This window comes from Stegostoma tigrinum, chromosome 21 (genome assembly GCF_030684315.1).
Source record: "Stegostoma tigrinum isolate sSteTig4 chromosome 21, sSteTig4.hap1, whole genome shotgun sequence".
In the NCBI taxonomy this organism is placed as follows: domain Eukaryota; kingdom Metazoa; phylum Chordata; class Chondrichthyes; order Orectolobiformes; family Stegostomatidae; genus Stegostoma; species Stegostoma tigrinum.
The window spans coordinates 31602723-31621556 of NC_081374.1; the positions used below are offsets into that span (position 1 = coordinate 31602723).

The following is an 18834-nucleotide window of genomic DNA, read 5'->3' on the forward strand; positions in this document are numbered from 1 at the left end:
AAGTTTCACAAAAAGAAACTTATGCAAAAAATGTATCTTAATTCCTTGGAACATTTTTATTAAACAATGAAATTTCAAGATCAAAGATGCTAAAGCAGAATGCTTTGCCCGAGATTGGAAGATTTATGCATCCAGTTTACACAGGGCACATCAATTGTTACATGACTTGAATGACAACTAGATAATCATCATTAAACAGTAACTACAACAAATAGGCTATATAAATATCATATCAGCCACATCAACTTACATTCTTATTCAGTCCTTACTCTTCTTTCAGTTTTAATTCAAAGATTAACTTTAAGGGTTAGAAGTCTTCTTTTATCTTTACTATATGACAAAAGGAAGTAGACCAAATGGAAACAATTGCACACATATTAAATCTTGGATATTTTGGCCTTCATTAATATCTGAAATTAAGATTTAGGTAGGCTGTATAATTGGAGTGATTTGTGACAAATAGCTAAGACAAACACCAACCTCAGTGTCGCAAATTTCAAAAGCATGTTCCTGCTGAATTGTTAGGAAGAGCAGGAGAAGACAAAAGCAGGTAAGAAAATGGTATATATTGGATTTTCAGAAAAGGGAGGTGATTGACAATATCTGAGATGATTCACTCGACAAATGCCTGTGCTGCATTTTCACCGACTGATGTATGTGTAACAATTCATAGCATTAATATCTTATTTACACAGGCAAAGTTTCGCAAAGTGTTTAGTAAGCAAAACGGCAAGCCACTAAATTTGATGATGCAAGTATTTTGGCCTAGGTAGTCCGATGGCTGGAATGTTATTGGAGGAGTGCAGACTGCCGTTGTATCCCAGGACACATTTTACCAAAAGTTTTCATCTTGTGCTCATCAGGACATTTTTCAAGAATACAAATTGATGAGAAAAAAACAACATTTAAACAATATGAATGGATATTACAAATTGGTTGGCAAGAGGACTCTTATTAGTAGGGCCCATGAGCATGCTGCCAGTAATGCTAATTAATAGTTAACAGCCAGGTTTTGTTTAAATTTTAAACCACACATTCTGATTGGTCAGAGCATTGTCCTAAGAAATCTACCAGTGAATGACTGTCACCAATTTTGTTGAGTGAATCTCTTTTCCCCTTACTTGATGCGTGAGATTGTTGTCATATGTTTTGGACAATATAGAAGAGTAAAGATTTATACTTTCAGATGACAAATCATTCGTGTTAATCAATTTTGTACCTTTGCTGAGCAGAATTTTGTTATATAATAAATTGATAATTTTGTGTTTGCTGAAGAAATCTGATTGATGGAACTTTTCATTTTAAGTCTTATACAGAAAAAAAATTGACCAGATTGGAATATAGAAAAAGTATGTTCTTAATTTATTATTGTTACCCGTAGAGCACTGGCATGAGAGAAAGACAGAGCACTCCTCCCATCACAGTGGTAACAATACCTAAAGTCATTTTACCTAATATACTTACTTATCTTACCCACCCCTCACTGTTGGTTCTTAGTCATAGTATACCAAATTTAGACTTGTGCATTTAGTTTCAACATCCTGAATTACCAGCCTGAAAGCCTCAGAAAGTAAAATGATGTTTTCAGCACAAGAATCACTTTCAAACAACAGCATAGTTTATACACATTCAGAACATTGAGACAGACTCTTCCTAATGTGCATTTTTAAGACATACTGTGAGTTAGAATAAGTTTATATTAAAATGGAACTACCCAAGAGAAATCAATTAGCAGATTAGAATTTATGCTTTGGTTGCTATTGGTGAAATGTTCATTCAGTCATTCAAAATCAGATCACTCGTGTTGGTGGATTGACTCTGTGATGTAAAGTGTTTATGTCATTGTGAGCAACTCAGTTCCAGTGTATTATTCAATTTCCAGTTTAGAGTTTCTGCTTTGATGGCAATAGGTTGGCTTATGCAAAAGGTACCATAAATTGAATCTATTTTGGAAACTATTCTTATTTAGTGGCAATGAAATATATTTGGAAATTGATAATTCTAATGTTATTCATGAATGAACACAACTGAGCACCATATTTGAATAGTGATAATGTGGTAGAGTTTGCATAATACACAAACTGAGTTGTGCTAAATGCAATGTGTGCTGGTTATACCATTAGCAGTGAAATTGTTGTTAAAAAGACAATGCAGCTAAGTGAAATTTTCTAGTCAATTTGTTTAGTGTTTGCTTAAATGGCCTCCCTCGGCTTTCCTCTTCCTTGTTGTCTTGTCAAATTTACATTGTCTTAAAGGTTTTCTATTTTATTCACAGGAAGCTTAACAACCTGTAAAAAATACAAAATCTGATAAAGTACCACAAAAGCTTTTAGAAATATGTAGTGTTACTTTCATTTTGACAGAAATAGATATGAATGAAAAAGGCAATTTTAAAGTCTCTGATTAAATCACAGGAGCAGCGTTCAGAAGCACACATTGAATGGAGCAGCCTGAAGCAAAATAATCTGACGCTCCATTAAAAATGTATGGTGGCTACAATGGAAAATGTTATGCTTTTGTTATTCCCTTTTTATATTTAGTACTCACAAATTGATAAAGTATAAAAGGGATAATAGGAACTGCAAATGCTGGAGAATCCGACCCGATAAAATTTAAAGCTGCTTTAAGAAAGGTTGTAATCAGATTCCACTATATTGCAATAAACTTGCGAGTAATTGCATGCTTGTAATTTGTTTAGAAATACTGATGACCTAAAGAACGCTTATTACCTTAGCTTTTCATCAGCGTAATTGATTATTAATGATATGCGTAGTGTAGGACCTCAACGATAATGTCATGCCCAACGTAGTCACAACTAGTGACACTCAACTCAACATTTTAACATGTTAAAGAGGAAGAGGACAATGATAGCCTGCATTAAGCCACTACACTCTTCAACTAATTTTGAGATCATCATCAACTGCTTTTCGGAAATGAATTGCTCAAAACATAATCAAACTGAAGTTCTTCAAACAGCCTAAATTAACAATTATCAGATACAACGGTGACAAAACTCAAGAGCAAAACCTTTACTTCAACATCAAATGTTGGGGGCTCCTGTACTACAGTGGTTGTGACCCTACCTCTGGGACAGCAGGCTCAGGTCCCAGCTTCTCCAGAGGTGTGCATTAATATCTCTGAACAGGTTGAATAAAATAAATAAAACGTCTACCCCATGAGTAGTACAGCAATGGAGGTGATGTTTTAAAATGTTAATTTTAGAAATAAATAATGGCATCATGTCCATGACTGTCACGATGTCCACGGCTGTCACCAGATCATTATTTTACGATATAACAAGAGCAAGATGATTTTTGTAGGGCGGTATGGGTCTCAAATTTGCTCAGGGATTCCACTGAAAACTTGCAGTAATTTTGGCAGAAGGCCAATGAAACCCATTGGAAACTGCCAAGAACTGGTTGTGATAAAACCCAGCAATTTCTAGGATTTTCCAACCTGCTTTGTAAGGGCTGCAAACTCAACCAAAGCATTTTGAAGTTAGGGACAGAATTGCTTACTAGGAACTTCCTAGTTTAAGAAATTTATTCCAAGTGTTGGAAAGAGGGTACTAGAATAGGCTAGTTTATAAAGCTGGCACAAACATGATGGGTTGAATATTAAGGTTTTCATGCCCAGTTAATTCAGAACTCAGCTAAAGGCCTGGACTTTACAACTAACTTTGAATCTCCTCAGGCTCAAAAAACTGGGAATGAAGAGAGATTTTATAGAAATTATAGTTATGGTATGGTATTACGTAAAGCAGAAACCAATATAGATCCAAGTTGGAAAAAGTCAAGTTTGGGACTAATGTCAAGAAAAGAAAAGAAAATTACCAAAATTTATTTCATGTACGGAAGGGCTAACTGACGCTGAATGTATTTCCTTATCATTTCTTACAAGAAAATACCAACAAACAAAGACACATTTTAAAAATTGCAGATAACACGGTGTGAAGCTGGATGAACACAGCAGGCCAAGTAGCATCAGAAGAGCAGGAAAGTTTGACGTTTTGGGTTGAGACCCTTCTTCAGAAAAAAAATTAAAAATTGCAAGTTGTTTGAACCTTTTGTGGTGGATCTATTTTCATTAGACTCAGCACCTATTCTGTGGCAATGATGGCAGCCAAATTCCCATTTATATTTGGCTGATTATTTTTCTTTTTACTGTTTCTTTGGTTCTGTTTCGGAACATAAGAATATGATGATTCATTCATTTTCTTTCTCAGGTTATATCTTTGCAGCATTTCTCAGACTTTCAGTTCCTCTTTATTAGACCATCTTGAGGGCAAATCTTGAATTACAACTGACTGGCAAATGGCTGTTAGTGAAGTATTCGAGGAAACATATTTATTATGGATAGAGCCAGCATTGTTTGTCACAAATAAGAAACTATTTTCTACAGATGCATGTTAAGTGACAGATAGAATCAAAACTTCAAAATTCAAAAACTTCAGCAACCAACTACTTTGAGGTTGTCCTAGCTAAACATCAAGAAACTGCCAATTTGGTGGAAAAGTAAGCCAGCAGCAGCTGTGCAATAGAAGTACCAGACTTCCTGTATATACCATGCATTGAGACTCAACAGTAATGCACGTGTAGGCATCCAGTAGGCAGATTGGACAACAGTGTACAAGACAGCGTTGATGACTGAACATTACTTAAGAAGCAGAGAGGAGGAAGTTTAAGGTGAAGAAAACATTTCTTTAATACCTTCATCACATCCTATACTATATGCTCATTGAATTTGGAATGCATTAAAAAAGGACTGACCTTTTTGGAGAATAAACAGGCTGGATATTAGTACTGCTTTTATGTACTGTGCAAATCTGCTGATGTTAATAGTTTTCAGATTTATCAGGCACTATGATTTTATTCAATGAAAATGGATTCTGCTGCGATAGCAGTTTGTCAGAATAGATATAACTGCCACCTACACAGTTAGAAAGATAACAGTTATTAATGGATACTTTGTCACAGCAGGAACTTGAAAGTCAGTTTCTATATTAACTATTTAAAAGCCCAAATTCCATTCCAGAAACCTTTCCATTCGGCTGGCGGGTGGAGTTGGGGGACTAGGCTGTCTCCCTTCATTTACCTATCCTCAAGAGATAGCAACAGATTTCTCTTATTAGGGGAAAGGATATACTTGGCAATTCAATAATGCAGTTAAATTCTATCATTACCAACGGACCAGTCAGGAAAGTTCACTTGACGTTACCACCACATTGTAGTAAAAAATTAAAATTCACCCCAGGTTTTGTACACAGTTATTTGATTTCACGTTCACTCAAATACAGATCACAGATTGGAGCAGGAGAGGCCAAATTAGAGTCATAAAAGTGTAAAAAGAATGTCCGTCAAGCCCGATGGTTCGCCTTTCTTCAGGTCGAGCTTGGTTTCCTCAGCGTTCCAATTTAAAAGAAAGAGACTGAGTTGGTTGTTCTTCTAGAGACAGGAGCTGGGTTGAATTCACTTCAAAATTCCATCTGTAGCAATACAACCCTGGATTATTACAGTCTTTATATAGAAGCCTGAGGTTTGAAAGATATGGTGGAGAAAGAGGGAGACAGGAATTCTCTTAGGTCATCTCTGTAAGCTGTTTGCCCTCAGTTTTGCAAAACATGTCTTGAAAACAAATGAGTGGTTGTCTTATGACGTGACTTTCCTTTTCCAAATAGAAGGGAAGCTCAATTAAAGACAATGTAGGTGTAAATTACTGCAGATACTGGAGTCTTTACTGAAAACAAAAGATACTTGACATCACAGCAGGTCAGGCACCATCCACGGAGACAGAGAAAGCTAATGTTTCAAGTCAAGATGACTTTTTTATCAGAGCTCACTTGAATAGCTCACCTCTAGAGCCTAAAGAAAGGGACAGAATGTGTGATCGTTATTTTGCACCAGGGAATCATAAATGTATGGGGAAATTTGATAATAGAACAAATTTAAAAGTTTTGTATTTTAGTTCACAAAAAATTCAGAGTATGGTTAACGAACTGATGGCAAGTCAAGGTAAGTGAATATGATCTCACAGCCAATATGGAAACGTGGTTACAAGGTAATCAAAACTGGGAATTTAACATTCAAAGCCATCTATCCTCATGGAGAGACAGGAGGGATAGAAAATTGGGTCGGATAGCTCTATAAATAAAAAATGAAACGAGGACAGTTGGGAGAGGTGACCTGGGTGCAGATAATGTAGAATCCATTTAGACAGCAGTAAAAAACAGCAATCAAAAGTAGACTTTGGCAGGAACAGGATAGAGACCCCCAAACAGTAGCAACTTTGTGGAAAAGGCTATAAATCAACAAATAAAAAGGAGCATGTATAAAGAATGCAGCAATAATTATGGGTGACCTTAATCTTCATGTTGATTGGATTAATCAAATTGGAAAGGGTAACAATGACAACAAGTTCATAGAGTACATTGGTGTTAGTTTCCTGAAGCAATAAGTCAGGGAGCAGACTACCTTGGATCTGATATTAGATAATGAGGCAAGTTAGAAAAAATGGCCTTAAATAAAGGAAATTACAATGAAATATGGAGCAAAATAAAAGACTGCCAATTTGAGACTGAGATGAGGATGAAATTCTTTTCTCAAAGGGTTGAGAGTCTTTGGAACTCCTTGCCACAGAAATGGCCTTGAAAAGTAGTGATCATAAGATGGCAGAATTTAGTATTCAGTTAATATTCAGTGTGAGAGAGAATATTCACTCTCACAGTCAGAATGAGGAACTGGTTGGAAACAACTCTGTTTAACTTAAATAAAGGAAATTACAATGAAATATGGAGCATATTAGCTAAAGCGAACTGGATGGATAGATTAGCAGGAATGGCAGTAAGCAAACAGTGTCTGAATTTAAGGACATAACTCATGACTCTCGGCAAAAATATATCCCAGTAAGGGAGAAAGATTCAAATAGAGAGATAAACCAGCTATGCTAACCAAAGAATTTATGGGTAATATTAAGTTGAAAGAAGCAGCAAACAACGAGGTAAAAATCAGTGTTAGCCCCAAAGACTGGAATAAATTCTGAATTTGGCAAAAAAGACCAAAAAGATAACAAAGATAGAAAAAATAAACTCCAAGTGCAAACCGGCAAAGAAAATATAAACTGAAAATAAGTGCCTGTTTAAACATCGTTAAAAATGAAGTGAGGTAAAAGTAAACACAGGCCTCTTAGAAAATTAGTCTGGAGAGAATGTTTTTGGGAACTAGGAAATGGCACGAAGAGTTAAACAGAGGATTGGAAAATTTGCTAATATAACAACCACTATTCAAAAAGGGAGGGAGGCAAGCATCCAGAAACTATAAGTTGATTAGTTTAGCAGTCTATTGTATGAAAAGTAGTAGAGTTGACTATTAAGGAAATAATAGCAGAACATTTGGAAAATCATAATCTAACCAAGCAAAGTCAGCATGGCTTCATGAAAGGAAAATTGTGTCTGCCTAATTAATTTGAGATTTTTGAAGAAGTCTCAACTAGTGTGGACAGAGTGGAACCAGTAGATAAGTTGTATTTGGTTTCAATAGGGTGTATTTCGCAGAAGCTCGTAAGAAAAGAACTCAATATGTTGCAGATAGAATGTTGGCATGGACAGAAACTTGGCTCACGGGCAGGAAACAGCAAGGGAGGACAAGGAGATGTTTTTTCCAGGTTTAGTGATCTGTGACCAACACGGCTTTACAGGGATCAGTGCTGGAGACACAACTGTTTGTAAAATATTTTACAAACTTGGAGGGCAGAAATTTCCCTCTCATGGTGTGGAAGTGAATGTACTGTAGCTAAATTTGCAGACAACATGAAAATAGATAGAAAGGCAAGCTATGAGAGGGATACAAATAGTTTAAAGAGAGATATTGATAGGTTATTAAGTGACCAAAATGTTGGTAAATTTGGTATAATGTGGAAATAGTACACTTGTTCATTTTGGAAGGGAGAATAAAAACAGAATACTATTTAAATGGGCAAAAACTGCAGAAAACTGCAGCACAAAAGGGACTTGGTGATACTTGTGCATGAAACACAGTGCAGCAGGTAGTCAAGAAGTCTAATGGAATGTTGGCCATTATTTCAAGGGGATTGGAATAAAAAGCTAATGAAGTTTAAGTGCAATTGTACATGGTGCTGCTGAGATCAGATCTGGAGTACTGTGAGCAGTTTTGGTCCCTTTGTTGCAGGAAAGGTATTTCATTGGAAGCAGCTCAGAGAAGCTTCATTAGGATGATCCCTGGTATGAAGGAATTATTTTATGAAGAGAAGCTAAACTGGTTGGGACTCTATTCATTGAAGTTTTGAAAAATGAGAGGTGAGCTCATTGAAATATAAAGGATTCTTAAGGGGCCAGAGCAGGTAAAAAAGGATGTTTCCCTTGTGGGAAAGCCTAGGACCAGAGGCTATAGTCTCAGAATAAAAGACTGCCAATTTGAGACTGAGATGAGGGTGAAATTATTTTCTCGGAGTGTTGTGAGTCTTTGGGACTCTTTGCCACAGGGAGTTTTGGGGCAGAGTCCCAGTGTATATTCATGGCTTAGATAGGTATATTCTTGTCCAATTGGGGAATTTAGGATTATGAAAATAACACAGGAAAATGGACATGAGGGGTGTTGGATCAGCCATGATCCTATTGAATGGCAGAGCAGCTTCACAGGTTTGAACTGTTTACTCATATTCTTATTTCTTATGGCATCTGGCCTTATCCCTTTTAATTCCTCCAAGGACAAGGCTTTTCATAAAACTCTTCATAAGGTATCTCAACATGCTCTACATAAACATTATTATCAAATGTAGATAACTTTGCAATTTTAAATCTTTGAGATTCAGAACTCTTTTTCAAAGTTGCTTTCCCTTTAACAGCTTTTGAAAGAATAATTTGCCTCCCACTCCATTTTCATAATACCATTGTGGGAATATTATGGAACAATCCTCAAAATTTATTATGACTAGGTAAGGAGCAGAAATTAGCTTCCCCCTTTTTAATGTCAGTTACAAAAAAAGTATATTTATACAGTTTTTACTACATAGCTGTCATGTTTCAACTAAACATAATTAACCAAATTAAAATGAAGAAATTGAATTATAAGGTTTTCATAAATTTGCAAGATACTCTTGAAGATAATAAAAAAATGCAACACCAAACATAGGTAATTCGCTTAAAAATAAAGGAGCAGGACTTTACAGGTGTATGGCACCAAAAAAGACTCTTTGGTCCATTGAGCCTGCATTGGTTAGGTGGTTAGTTAGGCTACTTTATTTCCTGAAGTTTCAGAAAATTTTCATCAATTTAAAATTGGGTTACGATAAGGTATTGATTTTATTCATATCTTCAACCATATTAGGCAAGATTCACCAAGTTAATACTCTTATTGTTACAAGGAACATTTTGTCAATGTATGTGAACATGTCGCCTGATTGTGCTGGATATTGGCAGATAGTTCTGTTTGGTGATGCATAAATGAGTTTGAATATTGACTCAGGATTTGGGATGAAAGGGAATTTGCTTTTCAAAACAGAAGTAAATTTCAATTCATTCAATACCTACAGCCTTTTTGTAGGAAGTGCTATATTTTGTTTTACTGGGGGCAAAAAGCTAACTTGTTTCACACATAAAAGGCTGAGCTTGAGTTTTGATGTAATGCCTCCTTTGTTCTGAAAGGTGCTACCAGACGAAATAATTTCCTTCTACCAAACTTTCAAATTCTTTTATCTTTCAAAACATGTGACTCTAGATACAGGTGTGGATCTAATTCAGGAAAAAAAAATAGCACAATTGGAAAGCCAGCTCTAGTCCAAACAACTTGCTCATTTAGGCTGTACATTGTACCTCGATCAGGAGAATCAGGCTATTGATATCAATATTCTAATCACTGAAGTAACATTGGATCCACAGGTCACCCCCATTTTCTGAACTTACCATTGAAAACAGGTGAGAAGGCAGATGCAATTCAAGGTATTGAGACATGACAGGAAAATAAAACTTATAAGTAAAGAAATAACACAACTGATTCTTTGCGTGAAGGGTTTTATTGACAGCACTCATGCTGGGAGGATGCTTTGGCAAATTTGGAATTTTTGGCTGTGCTGTGAGACCTGCACATCTAATCTGCATTCTGGATTCCTGATCCATCAGATCAGCTTGGGTGATGCTTAAGCTATGTTAATTTGAGCCTTAGGCGAGGACAAAGCTGAGCAATACCAGCATGAACAGAGGCCGCAACCAACTGTTGCTCAGAGGCCTGAGGCTGTACCGAAGAGAAAGATCGGTTGATAAGGGCACGACCCCAGAGTTTGTCTCTAGAATGCTGGTTTACAGACAGAGGAGAGTTTCCTTAACATGTTAGAACATCAAATATCTCAGGGCACATTGCCTGTTATTTTCAGGTGGTGTCAGAGATCTGCAGCCTGCTAGGGTAAGACCCATTACCAATTGGTAGCCACCCAATACTGGTAGCTCTCAAAGTTATTTTATACACCCAGCATCTTTGCTGGGGATATTAGCAGAATCTCAGAGTTGCCAAGCCGCAAACACATAGCAGATGACTGATGGCTTGTTTACCAGGGTTGCCAATGATGCTGACCTTTCCTTTGGTGACATCAGTCAAAATGAGTGGGTGCTCAGGTTTGCAACTTTCCATATGCCCAGAGCAACTTTGACTAAAGGCACATGGCAATTGAAACACCCCCAGACTACCTAGAAGTACTCATCAACTGCAAGGGCTTCTACTCCTGCAATGCGCAGCTAGTGTCCAAATGCAAAATGCGATCTCCACCTACATGCTTTTATTTTGCTATCTTTCCTATACTTGTTATGTCAACATCTCAAAGCAGATTACTTCCTGGCTGATGAGATGAAGGATATTTATTTAGATTGTGACTGACAACATCCATGAGGATCCCAAACAAAGATGCTACGAGTAACATCGTGAAAACCATAGGCCAACTGGATGTGGCACTGAACAAATCTATAGCATGCTAGGGATGTGATTCAGGTTCCTGGACACATCTGGAAGTGGTTTGCAGTACACAGCAGAGAGAGTGTCCTGAATGATGGTAGTGGGCTGCATGTGCAGACTGTTGTGTAGTACTAAAGTATGTTCCTGTGATAGTCTCTTCAGATGATTCTGAGGAAAAGGAGGAGGAGGAGGAGGAGGAGGAAATGGAACATGATGTGGTTAGTGTACTGCTACAGCACACGTTATTCCCCAGGATGTCCTCATTTTTGTGAGGTTCACAGTTTCCACCAGCCCACCCATCTGAAAACTGCATTTAAAAAGAAAGTTATTTGCACCTCATACCAGCACTACCCTCTACCCAACACCTGAGGACATGTATAGGAAACAGTCCTGCAATCAACTAAACTTTCATACTTCCTTGCAGTCAATTCATTACCATAAATGGATGGGTCACTTGCCAGGCAGGAACCAAAAGCAAAATAAGCACACCATGAAAGTGGTAGCAAGAGAAATATATACATAGCTCAAAAATAAAACAGAAACTAAATATTAGAATGTATGTCACATAGCCACACACGTAGCTTTGTTCAACCACAAATCTTTTACTCTTTACTGGCACTTTCATGTTCTGCAACCTTTACAAATTCGGCTGTTATAGAAACTAGCTTCTCATATCTCTGCCATGACAACTCTTGTCTATGCCAGGCACAGTTAACAGAACACAAAGCAACATGTCAAGAAGGGTCTAGGCCCGAAACATCAGCTTTTGTGCTCCTGAGATGCTGCTTGGCCTGCTGTGTTCATCCAGCTCCACGCTTTGTTACCTTGGATTCTCCAGCATCTGCAGTTCCCATTATCTCTCATGTCAAGAACTGACATGAGTTGGGAGTGTAGGATGAGAAGTAGAAATGCTGTTTGAGTCAAGATCCTGTTTCAATTTCCCCTCTCACCATTATTCTTCTCATGGTCCATCTAATGGCTAGCCATGTGCTAGAGAATACTTTGCTGCAGGTAAATGAGATGAGGAACAATCAAGCTTGTGATATTGTTTATGATGGAAAGTAACGGTATTCATTCCATTGGGAGGGGTTGTATGCTGTCATTTCATCACTATGTCTCACGCTTCATTTCCTTGAATGAAGGCATCATCATGAGGACTTGTAATAACATGCCAATCATGCTTGTAATGGACTCCTATATGCTCCCAACAAGCATGTATATTGTAGTATACAGCACACATTTTTACTATTGCTCCTGACCTGTCTAGTTCATTGTTGGAGTCCAAGATGCAGCATCAGTGTTAAGAATAGCAAAGTTTGAAGCATGTTGCAAATTCTGTTGGGGAATTGTACTGTTGTGTTTGCTCTCAGTTCCTACTCTTGTACGCTAGTGAAAATCAGCATCAGTAAAATCAACAATCTGCTCCACTAGTACCGATAAGCCTTGAGTATCTGAGCTGGCCCATGGTCTGCACGTATCTTGTGATGGTGCAGCTTCTGAGTCAGTGATGTCTTCTTGGAAATTGACAACTTATCTCAGGAGTGAGATGTTTAAGTCCAAGAAAAAAGTATAAAGCTATAATTTTGAGATGCCAAAGTAGGAATGTTTTAAGTGATTATTATGTACAAGATCATACTTCACTTGTTGCTGACAGGAAACAATGTTATATTCCATGAGGCTTCATAATCTTTAATTCTGTCTCCATCTTCAGTAAACATACAGATTATGTCAGGAAGGTCACCTCCAGTTCTTTGACTGTCTTTGTGCTCTGCCCCTCCTTAGAGCACACCAAAAGCAAATCACAATGACTTCAGGTATTGCAGCATCTTAGGAGCAGGAAAGCTTTCCTGCTCCTAAGATTCTGCTTGGCCTGTTGTGTTCATCTAGCTCTACACCTTGTTATCTCGGATTCTCCAGTATCTGCAGTTACTATTATCCCTGACTTCAGGTATTGGCATGTTTAAATGAATGGTTGCAAATATTTGTTGAAGGTGGTTAAAAGGAACAACAACATCATTACACAAGGATGAGAGTGAGTGTCAGTCATGCATAAGAAGGTGGGGGTGTGAGGGAATGCATGAGCAAAGGAGGATGGCCGGTTAGAATGAGGAGTGATATATTAGAGTGAGTTTAAGTACAGACGTTGGGATGATATATCATACTCCAGGTAAAAAGTGACACCTTCCTTTTACTATTCGCATCTTTCCTATTCTGTTTATGCCACAAAAGCAATTTTGACATTGAATCCACATACATAGCACCCCATTCCTGTCACAGAATGCACGAATAACCTCCAGCCAAGCCTTCTTTGTTTCATTCCCATCAGTCAGCAAGGATTATTCCCTGCAGGCCCCAGCAACATAATAAATAAACCAAAGAGCAATTTTTTCAACATCTGGACTGCAGCTTGGAATTTCTTCTCTTGTACTCGCAATTTAATTGAATTGCAGTTTGGAATATCTCTTTAAATATTGAATCATAATTGTTTCTTTCAGGTAATTGTCATGTTTATGCTAGTTACCTTGAAAACGTGTAAATAGTTTAGTAATATACTTATTGGCCAGCCATGCCTTACTTATGCCCATGTTGTCCATGGGTTTGAGGTGGTGGCAGTGGTGGTTGGAGGCAGGGTAGGGGAGATATCAGCACCAGTTAAAACGTACAGTGGCAAGCTAATGATGTAATATTCCATTCTCACTGACCTAAACTTATAAGCAAATTTATTTTGAAGAGTAAACAACATTCTTGGCCATGAGAGGAGTTAATGGAAGCTGCAATATCCAGCTGTTAATACCCCAGCACCCTAGTTGTGAAATATTAAAACAGATGTATGTTTACTTCAAAATGCAATGGTTCTTGTATTATTGCACAGATCTCAAAAACACAGCATAATGTGTCAGCTCAATCATTACATGTGATGCTCTAGTACAATATGTTCAATCTTACCTTCTGTACAACTAATCTGTTAGTAGTTCAACTAGTCAGTTGGTTGGGCAGTTAGCCAGCTGTGTCAGTCAGTTAGTCAGCTATGTAAATAATGTAATTGTCATCTAAGTAAGCATATGTTCTAGACAGTATATGTAAAACTGAGTTATCATGTTAGTGTATATAGCTGTTCATAAATTCAAAATGTCCGCTCTTGATAAGGACCTGAGTTTCTGTGCTATATGTTAAATGGGATAGCAGATAGTAAACAACATTTTGGTGGCAACAAGTGAGCTCGAGAAATTGGTGACAGAAATAAGCACAAGGAGCTATTCACAGCAGGTTGATATTGCTGCAGCTTTGCACTGACTGAGCAAATTTCAGAAAGTTACAGTTGCTGTCTGAATGTGATGCTGAAGTTCACATCTAACAACTACGACTGATAATACAGCCACCTCAGTAGACTCTCTCCCACTCAGAAAGGAAAGACAAAGAATGTCCGAACTTTGAAAGAAAGTGTTATGCAAGAGGCCGAAGACAGCTCCAAGTTGTCAAAGTGATTCTTGACTGAAGTACAGCCCAAAATGTGAGATTTTTTTTTCGATACTGTTAAGTCCTTTCCTGTGCAGTCAACTCCACTGTTTTGATTTCTTTAGAAACAGAGCAAAAGTAGAAAAAAGGCTGATATGATGTTGCTCTGATATTTCTTTGCAGAAATGTCACTTTTAGTCATTATTCACTGACTTCTTTTAAAGAAACTACTGTGAGAAAGAAAACAGCAATTTCTAAAGCAACAATAAGGAGAGAAACGTAAATAGAGAGGTCAATAAAATAAGAAAAGCAAACAGATCCTTCACATACAGGCATCTTTTTTTTAATGTTCAAAGCTGTATGGTAAAGATGGAAAGCAAACATTTGAATAGGGAATGGCACTACAATGACATTCTATCAGAATTTCAATTATCCGAAGAAATAATGAATCTTCAGTTCCTAGATCAACAGATAGTTGATAAAGAAAAACAGTGAAACATATTCTCACATTGGGAAGGAAAATATTGCGAATAATAAAACATTTTCATACTTCTTGATGGGCACAAAAATCTCAACAACAATTCAACTTTTAACAGATTTTTGAGTTCATATTATTCCTCCAACAAACAACCAAAAATATCAACCAATTTTTAGACAGATAGACACACAGGCTTCCAGAATGTGATTTTCCCAAATTAATTTTCCTGCAATGCTGATGGAGCTGGCCACTGAGCCTAATATCCATCAAATCTTTCTGGAAGTCACACTTGCACAGACTAAAGATTATATGATTGACATAATGCTTAAGGAAGGATGTAATTCTAAAGCAATGGTTGCAAGACAGCAGCATCAGCAAGTGCTTAACTCTGTAATAATTATTACAACTATCAATGCTGTCAGCAAAATAACTAAAATATAGATTGTCACAACCAGAAAAAACAGTCTCCAGCTATGTAAGCTATGTTCTGTAACAGGACATTGGGCCACAATGTGCAAGAAGCCTGAGTGCTCAGAGGAAACCAAACTGCAACACAATTTTCAACAGCAGCATGTAAAGTAGAAACAACCAAAGAATTTCCATCCATGGTGTTTCCAGCATAACGTGCAAAAGGAAACTGCAATGTTACATTTTGCACACTTGCATACAGTGCATGTAATGAATTTGACACACCTTCCGTAACGGCAGTGCAGGTCCACCTATAATACATGGACTGCAGCAGTTTGAGGAGGAATCTCGCCATTACCTTCTCAAGGGCAACTAGGTACAGGTAATAAATGCTGGATCAGCCAGCAATTCCCACATCCCTTGACAGCTCAGACAAAGTACACCGACATGGAAAGAGAAATGTACACATCAGTTTTAGAATGAAAAGGCATCAAAGTACCTATTCAGCAAGTATTTCATTGTTCAGACCAACCACAAGCTATTGCATATGGCCTGTTCGAAACCTCTCACAAGTAAGTCTCCATGACCACAATTTATACTTATAAAGACTTAAGGGTACGATTTTGAAATACAGTGCAAATCAGACTCAGAGGTAACTGTTCCCAATACCCTTAGACAATTTCCAAATCCCACTCAGAACCAGGATACTCCTCTGTACTGGCATAGCATTTCCCAATTGATTTGATAATTGACAAGCAAAGCAAATTCAGCAAGCTACCATTAGTGCAATAACTTTGACACATTAGCCACTATTTTATTATGTGTGTTGTTCCTCAACAAATTGTGTCCAACAATGATTTGCACTACACTCATGCCATTCTCCAAGACATGTGTGCAGTGAGTAGAGTATCCAACACATTACATCCTCTCCTCATTATCCTCAATCAAATAGTCTGGCAAAATGCACCATCCATATGGTAAAATCCATGAACATTATTTTCAAAGCTACTTGCCAAGATATTTTGGTAGCCATATTAAATCTTTGTGTGCTCCTCAGCTTGGAAGAAAGAGCCACATAATTTTTCCCTTACACACTCCTACTACCCAAACACATGGCATATAATACATTGTTGGAGAGTATGGAGCAAAATAATACAGGACCATAACCAATACCATGTAGGCAATTGTGTCATTTTAAATGAGCTCAAATGCATCACAGTTCTAGATTTTCACATAAATACATGGGTTAATGAACAAACGGTGATTCTGTATCCAGCCTAGGTCATACAACACTGTCACAAACAATAGCCAAAGCTTATAATAATACAGATGGCACACCTGAATTGTACTTGACTAACTATCTGTCATGCTAGGTGATGATTTTGAGACTGAAGGTACCACATCAGACAACAACCAGACATCCAGGATGTATTTTGCACATCCATCCACAATGACAGAAAGTACAATGTAGAATGATGCTGAATCATGATAATTGTATAAGGATCATCTACTGCTATTATACACTGCTAAAGTTATTGCACAAATGTGCATCTGTCTGTGTGTTTATCAGAAGAAGTTTACTATTTTTAAAAGAGAAGAGAGGGATGCTGCATTATTACACAGATGTCAGGAAGGCATAATATATTTGGATGACATTTCAACACGTGACACTATTGTACGAAAGTTTGCCGATGAATCTTTCAGTAAATTTTCAGCCATTTCTGGATTTGAAAAGTAACCAGCAGGTTGCAATACCTATAGTCAAATAGGAAAGCTGGGCATGGGCTCCAAAGCAAAATGTTGACATTTATATACCTTCGGTAAACTACTGATGCATGCAACTTCAGTGCAGCTAATACAATCAACATTGTTGCTGATATAAAACTGAAGATTTAACTCATAATTTTACTGTAAAAGTTGACTTCACAGTTGAGTCCACAGGACTACAAAATGTAAGAAAGTCTCATTTTATTGGGAGCAAAAGGCGACTTACTTTACTGAATGTTTCCATGGATAATGGTTGCCACACTTGGTCAAGGGTGATGATACATTTCAGGGATTTCAAACTAGCATATATGATTATTCAAGTGTCAGAGACCAACAACAAGCATATATTGTGAATATATCTAAAGGTGTTGAATGCAGGAACAGCAGTAAAAGTACCTCATTGCAGACAAATCATCCACTGTTGCTTGATTGCAGTGAATCCAGCAGGGGACACCATGACAAAATTGATTTACAGATACTACATGCTGACGATCAGAACCAGGATTAACAGTGCTCAAGCCAAAGACCTACGTTTCTTTTAAGTTCAAATAGTTGGTGTCTGGAAGAATTGCAAAACCTCCAGGTTGTCTGACAATTTGTGAAGTCAGAGACTTGAGGGGAAATGGGACAATCGTAAATGTGATTGCGGTTACATATCCAAATGTCAAAATGTTAACAATGGAAACAAAAAGCATGGAGAAGGAGAAATGCGGTACATGGTAATAATACCAGTTAATTTTGAGACTCCACTCAATCTGAAGCCATCATATCCTGCTGCATCGTGAAGCGAAGAACCTAGCTCAAAATCTCAAAGGAGACAGATGTGTCATCATTGTCTTCTGACAGTCTTTGTTATTACAGCTGTCTAGACAATGTAACTTGCATCTGTCACTATCATGCAATAAATTATATTTTGTGAAGACAAGCCCTTCTTCTTGTTAATAGTAATGAGTGGTTCATGATTTACCATTGTTAATTAGGTAGGCCCTTAGAGTGGTTCATGATTTACCATTGTTAATTAGGTAGGCCCTTAGAAACAATATAGAGCAGTAGTTTCCCTACCTCTGAACCAGGAGATCTGGGTCCAAATCCCACCCACCCCGGAGGAATGTAATAGCATCTCTAAATACATTGATTAGAAACTATCTAGAAAGGATAATTCTCAACATGTCCAGGTAGTGAATTGTGGAGGCATTCTAGTGCTTGACTGTGCCCCTGTTCCATGGTTGGTCGTCCATGGAGACGAACCTTGTGAAGACCATCAGCATGCTATTGGCCTTTAGCAACTAGGAGTCACTGGGACAGCCAGGGTGCATTGTCATTCTAGTGATGGCATTCTAGTCTAAGTTTTCCTTGTAGGTTCCTGTTGAAAGAATGCATCACCAGGGGCTGTTTGAACCAATTTAATATTTATTTACAATAAGTGGAAAGGAAGAACAGTAACATTCTACACCAAAATTAGCTGATAGTGGTTGATTCTGCAGCATGTACAACAAGTAGGAAATTCAGTCTCGTGAAATACTAGCTCTGTTTCTCAACTTGCTTTATATTTCCAACATTTTCTGTTTATATTTTAAATATGTAATGCTGTTGAAAAAATTAACAGTTTGACATAACAAAGTAGAATTTTCTTGGTAATTTTGTTGCTTGTCAGACTTCACTTCAGTGAAGCATCAACAGAAATCCTTTCTCTTGAACAAAAGTGGTAAAATTGCCAAGTTATGGCAGTGGAGCAGAAGTCCCAAGCAAATTCCCATTATGACTCTTAAG

At 37.4% G+C, this 18834-nt stretch overlaps 1 protein-coding gene across 3 annotated transcripts in view; it reads left to right on the plus strand.

The window, feature by feature from the left end:
* Positions 1 to 18834, plus strand: part of LOC125462719 (receptor-type tyrosine-protein phosphatase R-like) — a 90658-nt gene that overhangs the window by 40557 nt on the left and 31267 nt on the right. The gene's annotated exons all lie outside the window — the stretch shown is intronic.